General features: G+C 36.9%; 1 long non-coding RNA gene across 1 annotated transcript in view; it reads left to right on the top strand.

The window, feature by feature from the left end:
- The first annotated feature begins 1,794 nt into the window (after positions 1-1,794).
- Positions 1,795-9,278, top strand: part of LOC306802984 — a 32,844-nt gene continuing 25,360 nt past the window's right edge. Inside the window, exon 1 of the long non-coding RNA XR_013774532.1 lies at positions 1,795-1,880. This is a non-coding gene — a long non-coding RNA (uncharacterized lncRNA). The remainder of the gene's footprint in view (positions 1,881-9,278) is intronic.

Below are 9,278 nucleotides of genomic sequence, written 5' to 3'. Positions count from 1 at the left end.
TGCATGAATCACAGAACACCCAGCCTCTCTTGTCAGCTGAGGTTTTTTATTGATCCTTTCAAATTAAGAAGTCCCAGATATCAGAAGATTTTTATTTTTAAATAGATTGGTGTTGTTCAGATCCAATCTATCTCTTTTTTGTATGGAAACACGAAAATATCCCTGCAAGGAGAGATTTAGGGCTCTTGTATATCCCTTCCCAACCCCAAATAGTTTTGTCTGGGTGCATACAGGAAATCACAGTGCTGGCCAGAAGGGAGCACAAGAGCAGGAGTGATGGAGAAAGTTAATTATTAGGGTCACTAAAGTTAATTATTAGGGTCTCTACCTTCTGGGATCAGAACTGCTGGAAGTGTTTGGTATCCCATCCAGTGACTCTTTCAAGCACTTGCATCCCACTCTTGAAGCAGGTCCTGGCAGTTTAGGAAGGAGCAGAGGCTCTGTGTTGCCCAGCTTTGATAAGATCAGAGGAATTGAGAGCATCCTTGGGAAAACTAAACAGGCACCAGGGAGCTGTAGGTGCCTCAGGCATGGGTGGCAGTTGCTGTGGAATTTTTGAGATGGTAATTTTAGGCTTAGCTGCAATTCTGCCTAAATGGAGCCAGTCTTGAATTCTGTAGTGTGCTGGCAGTTTTAACTTGTTTTTAAATTAGATTTTTTTTAAATGAATCAATAATTCACCTTTCCACTTACAGTGCTTTCTTAAAATTGGAGATTCCTAACCTTTCATACTGACTGTAGCCTGCTCTTAAACTAAAAAGATATATTTGAAGTTCCAATCATTTTGACATGTGTAAGGGGTTAAGTCATTCTTGAACAGTTTATCGCTCATCAATTGTAATTAAATATGTTTATATTAAATTATGTTCTGTAATTAATGTAAAATCTTTTAGCCTGTGCTGTTATTAGAACCAGATGCTGAAGTATCAACAATATTTCAACATGACTGTGCTGCCTTGCCAGCTGTCTAACTGTAATTACTTTAATCTCAGCTTGTTATCTAATTATCACCTTTGTAAAGGGAAAAGTACTCTCTAATGCGTACTGATTGTTTCAGATGATGGTGAAGAGCATGAAACAGCTGTCAGATATCTTAGCCCTGCTTATCTGGATTAGAAAACTTATTGGGAGGCCTACTTTGCTTCAAACCTTCCTGACAGAAAATGGGACAATGGCAAAGGGGGTTGGTTTTTTTTCACCTTGTTTACCCTAGAAATATGATTCCAGTGATCACTGGAGACAATGGAGGAAACAAGCAATACAATTGCTGTTCCTAGGAAAAAATAGCAATACCATGATAAGGCACAAAGTGTGGATGATGCATGAATTTTTTTTCGGTGTATTTATTTTTTTAAACTTTTACTTTCATTGCAATTTTGGAGAGTTGCTCTTGATTTAGTTACGTGGGCCCTGCTGAAATGTGGTAGCAAAGTTTGTTGTGGTAGTTAATGAGTTTTATACAACACATCAATATAGATAACCTCTTCCTGGAAGATGTTGAGTGTTTTAAGCACTGAACAAATTGCATTGAGAATTGTATGATTTGCAATTCTTTTTGGAGACTTCACTCATGACAATGCTGAAGTAATTTTACAGAGTATTTTAATACTGTGTAGTGCTTAAAGCCAAGATCAAAACCCTGCAATTAAATAAAATTCAGTGGGGAAAAAAGGGTAGAATACTAAAATAAAATACTTAGTAGATTACTTCATTGTAACACTTTAGTGAGTTTTGCCAACAATGTTGTTGTTTTCTTTTTCCCTTTCCCTTCTGTTTGTCCCCCACCTCCAAACAGACAGTGATGCTTCTTCAAGACTTTTCCTGAAACAGTCTGGATTTTTTTAGCTGAAGTATTTTATTTGGTGGCAGTAATAAAATGGGTAAGAAATAAACCAATCTTATCATAGTTATCTTATCTTACATAAACATAATGTCTTCATAGCAGCTGTAGCTTTTGAAAATGGAGCTCTAGCAAGGCTCCTTATAATTAAAGTGTAGCATTGTTAATGCTGGCATGGTTTCTATCTTGCTGAAATATGTGAAAGTAGATGTGCCTTCTCTTTCCTTGATACTTTCTATACTATACCATAGAAATTTGTGGCTCTAGTAATTGGTCTAAGAATAAAGGGGCTTTTATTATTATTATTTTTCTAAAGGGGAGATATTTTTTGTGTGCTCTTTCTCAGTTTGATATCAGGGCACAACTTAGTAGTTACATACACACACACACACAAAAAAAAAATAAAGGATAATTTTCTGGTATTGGTTTAACTTCAGGAGTTTAATTTAAGGGGTTTTCCTTCTTATCCTTGTAAACCTACCTTGACTAGTACATAAAACAGCTCAGTCCAGCAGAAGGCTAAGTGAATAAAACTGAGCTGTAACTTGGTGCTGTCTTATCTTTCTGGATAAATAACTGAGCATCAGGTTACCACAGAGATTCTCATTCTTGATTTCTCTTAAAAGCACAAGAAATGAAGTTCTGACAGGGTTGAAAAGATTCAGGACAGAGGCAAATTGAGGCAGCAGAGTTTTGCTGAAGGGCTCTTGTCTGGAGGAGAGGAATATCTTGCCAGGACTTTGGGGCAGTTGTTTCTGCACACAGCTGACCATAAACACAATTTCCATGTTGTGTAAATCAGCATCCAATGCTCAAATGAAATATACTCCTTAATAGTTGGAATTTTTGAAAATTAAATATTTGAAGTAGCAATGTGTCAGTAGCACCCTCTGAGATGCCAGGGTGCACAGTGAAGGAGAGTCAGTGATATTCTATCAGTGAAAACATCCAGAGTACAGATGACTCCTGAGTTGTCTTGACTTGATGGCAGATGCAGAAATGGAGCAGAATCCAGTATTGTCCTAAATACACCAATATAATAATAATGTATTTGCTCTTGATTTTTCCTTCCAAGTTTTTATGATTTAATGTAAAATCGATTTACTTTAGAAAGTATTTTCTATTTGGGGCAATCACTTGATGCAAGATTATTTGCAAATGTTGTAAAGAGTTAATTTGTTTTCATTTATTTTGACCAAGAATAATAATTTGGGAAGTTTGGAGGTACACATCTGAGGAAGATGCTAAAAAATATTATATTATATTATTTTAAAACTATTTTTGTCTGACACTTTCATTGAAAATGTATTTGAAATTAAGTTGTCATTTCTAGTATATAACTTTTTACTTCTTGTGTAAGAGCTCCATATTGGCCTGTTAAACTATAATGGGTTGTTTATTTTATAATGTCAAGGAGCCCTGAACTCAGGAGTCTCCTAAACAGGCCCTGACAAGACCATGACTTCTGCAAAACTGTATTTCAGGGCAGTGACTTTCCAACTAGAAATTCCCAACACAGTTGCAAGTTCAAGGCTTGGTGAAAAATGCAGAATACAAATTACCATTACTGAAAAATGACTATGTGAGAGCCTGAGTGAAATAAAGCTTGAAGTGGGAGCTTATTCTGGATTTATTCCCACCACCAATGAGCTTAAAATATGGATATACACACAGGTAGCTGTAATATGTAGCAGTTCATTGGGCTTTGATATTTTAAAATGACATAGGTCTTTTTAAAAGGTGCTAATTGCAGAATAATTTCTTGAAAATAATTACCCCTGTATGAACTCTATTGATTTAAGTGTTGAGGTGCACTACAGATCATATATTTTCATCTGTGCTCAAGTGCAAATGTTGAGGTTTTGTTTTCATTAAATTATGCTTTGTTACACTGAAATAGAAAAAATACTAATGTGTTTCTGTGCATATATACATGCACATACTAAACGGATGTCCACAGAGACACAAAATACATATTTGATAGATACACAGTACATATATTTGGCTCTGTGTATTGATTATTTGTGTGTAATGTAGAGCTCTTGGTGAAAATGTGATGGGTTTGAAGTTAGTGGGAACTCTAAATTCACTGCACACAGGAAGTTATTGTCTCTGGAAAAGAGACTTTCAGTCCAGGTTCTTGCTTGAACTGTTGATGTCAGTCTGGGATAAAGAAAGCTCATATAATTTATTTGCTGTCTTTAAATCAAATATTGGGACACTAAAACCAAATAATGTGACACAGCAGTGTTTTCCTCAGTTGGTAAAGCCTTTTCTATTTCTATTAGCTCTTAGGATTAAAACCTGAGCTGTTGAGGTTGAAGAGGTTTGCTAATCACAGGGAAACAATTTCAAAGGTCTGTGGGTGAGGGCATTTGGTGTTTGGGGGTATCAGAGCTGGAAAAGCCAAGGATCAGCAGAGGAATGTGCAAGCACAGGGACAGTGCTGCAGGAGGGGCTTGGTCACAGCACTGAGGCTCAGCCCACACTTCACTGAAGGAAAAAGGATTCTGCTGTTTGCTGAGAGGTGGATTGTGAGCCAGGGTGGTGCTGCACAGACCTGGGAAAGGAGTGTGTCTGTTTTCAGAGAGCAGAGACGTGGAAAGGAGTGATCTGGGACATAAATGCCAATGAAGAAATCCTTAGGAAAGTGTATTTTCTTTTTAATACTTAGGCAAGTGTAGGTGTTGATCAAGTGAATGTAGAATATATTTGATGTTGCCCTGGAAGGCACAGTCTAAAATCAAGAATTTCGATGCATGCTTTGTATGGCAGATAAATAAGAGGGCTGTATTCTCAACTGGTGAATGATGGCCCGAATTATCTTCCTGCAATTCAAATAAAAAATTACAGTTTCCCTTAATAATGGGATTTTGGGTGGAAGAGCCTCATTCAGAGTTGCTGTCTGTAGCACATACATCTGCACAAGTGGTGAGGAGCCAGTGCAGCAGGGCTTGGAAGTAAGGCTGTCAGCTTAATACATTGTGTGAAAATTGGGGCCGGAGGTCACCAATCTCCTGGTACACAAATCTCCCTCTGAGAATCTCATTTCATTCAGACTATCAGTTAGATTAGAAATACCCTAATTATCCCACTGAAATTAAATTACTTTATGTAAGGGTGATATAATGAACAACCATAAAGAAGCTATACAACCAATCATCCTATTAGTCACAGCAAGACTAGACTATACACTAAATGGCTCTGGTTTGATTATTGCAGGCTGGTCTGTGCCACATAAACTGGGGGGGAAGGGAAGGACCTAGGGGAAGATTAGTTTTGATTTCCCTTTCTAGTTTACTGGAAGGAAGAAAGTCACATTTTAATTCCCAGTGCAAGCTTTTTGGGTGGAAAAGGTGTCTGTCAGAGAAGCCACAGCACAGATTGTGGATTATGAAGAGGTGGTTGGGATCTTCCTTAGCCCATGGGGAATTTTGTTGTTACAGAGAGCAGGAGGAGATCTGTAGGAATGCAGGTAGACTGCTCCAACACCTCAGCTAGACTTTGTCACAGGGTCATCCTTTTCTAGCTACATCTGCAATCACTTGCAGCCATCACTGCAAGGTTTAGCTGGTCCTGGGCTTGAAGACTTCACTGGCTGGAGAAGATCAGCTGTTGGGAATAAGCTGAAAAAGCTGCATGTTTAATTTTTACTTAGCCTAAGATGAAAAAAACCACTCTGTTTTAGCTGGTGTTGAAGTGTCCTGGCAGACCCAGTGGGTCATTGGCCAGCCCATTGTGGGTGTGTATTTCTGTCAGAAAAGCCACTAGTGTGATGAGTTGTGATTTTCACTTAGAGGGACAAAAAGGTGCAGAGAGAAAGCAAACCAGCTGCTTGTTTCTGCTGGTTGAATTTCTCAGCCAGAGTTTCAGAGCTGTTTGCTGAGAAACCATTTTGAAGAACCAAGGGATGCTGCTGCATGAGCATCCCCAAACCAACTGGTATATTAAAGGGGGGATTTATATCTGGAATAAATTCAGGTGTAAATGTTAAATGACTATTTTAAAAGATGGACATGAAAGAAACCCAGGCCTAGAGAAGTATCCTAGAAAATGGAAGAAAAGCAGGGGTGTCTTGCTACCTTGTTCATCTTGCAGTTTGTGTTTATTGGATTTATTTTATGCAGTGCTACAGGGCAGCACTACTTTGCTCAAATTCAGTCCTGCTCAAATGCAGACTGGGCATTGAAAGCATTCTGCCTTTTTTTCTGAGTAGGGCTTTAAGTTATTTGTCATAATATATCTATAATCAAAAATATTCTTTTCTGTGAAGGAACATGATAATTTTAAATTCTGTTTTCTTCTCTTAACCTTTTGTCATCAGTCAATAGTGTAAAATATACTATGAGGCAGTGCTGGCCCAGTTGCATTTCCCTGAGTTTTTATCTTCCCTTCTGAAGAAAATTGGAAAAACTAATTAAAATACACTATGTGTTATTCAGGGTTTATTTTCTAACAGTCACACAATAGAATCATGCTTTGGAAAAGGAGAAAGCCATCTAAATACTCCAAATACCACAGAAAATATTTCTTCAAAATTCTGGGATGCTTCTTTCTTTTATTCAATTAGATGCTGTTAAATGCCTTATTTGAATGAGAACAGAAGGAAAGTATGAAATATATAATTTCTGCTGATCAGAATTGCAAAGTATAATTTGTGATGAGCCATATATCTCAACTGCTGATACAAGTCTTGGTTTTTTAACTCAATAAGTAATGTGCACTTACACATTAGAAATTAAAATCACTTTTCTCCTCTCAGACAATTCCTAAGGAGTAAAATATTTCAGTTATGAGATGGGAATGAAAGAAGAACATATTCAATGAAAAGAGTAAAATAAAAAATATCCAAGTAAATCAGTATTGATGCCAAGAGAGAGTGACTTGACTTGTGTGGAACCTCTGAGGGAATATTAAGCCTGATGTAACTGAAGATATGAGACTTCTATTCAAGTCTCTGGATAGGCAGGGACAATGGCACTTCACAAAAAAAAAAAAAAAATTAAATGAAACTTTGTTACATCAGAGTTTTCAATTTAAGAAAAATTGACTTAGCTGGAACTAATATGCAATGTGTTAATCATGGTGCCTGGAGGTAGCAGAATTTCCCCATTGCTTTGAGCAGAAATTCATGCTGTTTCCATAAATTACTCCCTGAACACCCATTGAATTCTTCCATTTTTGCTTTATTCTCTTCAGCCTATCCTCTAATTTTCATATGTGATTGGAAGAGAGGGGGATGAGAAATAAGTATTGAGCCAGCTGGTGAATGGAAATGCCTTCAAATGAAGGTGCTTTTGAAATTAAAATAGTACTGACAATAAAGAATATCAGTTGGGGTTTTCTTAAAAAATAATATTATTATGGGCTAGCACAGTCAGCAACCTGTTGTGTGAGGCTTAGTAAGATCCTATGGAATAACCATGATTTGATAGTTGAACAGCTGGAGAGAACCACCAGGATTGTGAGGGGCCTTCAGTAAATGTCATTATGGTCACTGAAATGGATCCCCTGCCCTGGAGGCAGTTTAATGCTCTGATTTATACCTCAAGGAATTTTCTTCATGCCTGGATCTCCCAGAGGCACTATTTGGATTGCCACAGAGCCTCAATATGCCTGAGCTTGTGTGGTAAACTGATATTCTGTTTACTGGACAGGGTCAGAGTTCCTTTAAGATCTCAGTATTTGTGTTTTTTCCTATTTGTGTGAAATTTCCTGTAAAAATATATTTTGTGTAGGTGCCCTGTGTGACCCTTTGGAGAGGGCAGTGCCTGGAACAGGGTGTGCAGTACACCCAAGCACAATTTATCACAGTGTGGTGAAGCCAGATCAAGCAACAGAGTACAATAATTAAATGATTGATAAGCAACAATTGAGTGGATGAGATATTTAGAAAAACAGAAGTATTTAATGGTGCAGCCTAAAATTTTTCATAAGTGTGTAAGTTTATGTAATAATCTATTTTAGCATTAAAAAAGTTTTATTCTGGACTTACGGGAGATGCATTAACCCATCAACTGTGCAAAAAAATAAGAAGAATATCTTGTAAGGAATGTGTACAGAAAAGCAGGCAGGAATGGTGAGCAGTTTTCCCAGTTCACAGTGTCAAACCTATGCTATATCAAAATTAGTTGCACTCACAGAGAGCTTGAGATGGGTGTAGAAGTTCAACCTTTCAAAGTGGCACTTTGGTTATCAAATTTAAGCAAAATTGAACTTTGTATTTGTCTTATGCCATGTTTAGGATGGCCTGTGTAAATGGCTTTTCTGTAAGATTAAATCATATCAGCTTTCCTGTGCAGACCACTCTTGAAAAGAGCAGGTTGTATTTAAACAAGGTGTAATTATTCCATGTGTCTGTGGCAATGTCTTGCTGCAGGGTGGTGGGAGCATGAATTCCTTTACACTTCAGCATCCAAGCAGAGATTCCAATTCATGTGCTACAATTTTTTGATTGTGAAGAAACCAATGACATTACTCCACATGCTTTTCAAGACTAAAATTTTCTGTTTCATTTCATGTTGCTTCTTGTTTTATATTTTGCCTATGGTTTATTTCAGAATGGTATCTAATTTTTAGGCATTGAATTTTTAAAAAGAAGTGTTTAACCTGCATTTTTGACTTGCATTTGCTGAATGAATTCTCCTCATCATAGAGGTTTTTGGCAGCCATGTGCTTTGATGTGCATTAAGTGATGTGCAACCCTTTTTCAAACAAAGTAGCAGCTAATCCTGATTTGACCCAAGGAAGGATTTTGGTTTTGGATCTCAAAGGCAACAATTCTGTGGCTAATTCTTGAAATGTCCATCTTCATCAGATCTACATTGCAGAATGTTAGAAAAGGGGATTAATCCAAATCTGAAAAATTATGCTTACAGAAATTGGACATATAAAATTCACATAGAAGTGTGTTGCAAGAAGTAGTTGTAACAAAAAAGAGAAACATTCCCAAAGGACTTTAATGTGAAGATACAACACGTGTGTATATATATATATATATAAAATATAACTAATACACCTGATTTTAATATGTGAAAGAAAATTTGTCAGTGCTAGACATTAAAAAATATCACAGAAAGGGTTCACTCTTGCATCATCTCCATTTACCTTCTACTCATAAGAACCTATCTAAACACTTTTTTTTCTCCTTGCTTTTTTTTTGAAATGTCACATCATTTTCATGTCATATAACTCAAGCTAGTTTATCATGAGTGCTAAATAAGTCTGTGGTAAACATGGGACATTTCAAATCCCTGCATGTAAGGAAATAGTATTATCTTGGATTTCAGCTAAAACTTTTTGACTGTTTGGGCAAGATGTTTGCTTCTGATGGCAAGAATTTTTCTTTTTTTCTTTTTTTTCCCTTTCTTCTTCCTCTCCTTTTGAACTTCTGTGATTTACACTGAGCTTTAGGAGCAACTATCTCTTGTTTCTACTC

The sequence above is a fragment of the Erithacus rubecula genome, assembly GCF_903797595.1.
Source record: "Erithacus rubecula genome assembly, chromosome: 6".
Taxonomy (NCBI): domain Eukaryota; kingdom Metazoa; phylum Chordata; class Aves; order Passeriformes; family Muscicapidae; genus Erithacus; species Erithacus rubecula.
Note: the sequence above shows the minus strand (reverse complement) of the source record. Positions and strands in the feature narration are given on the sequence as shown.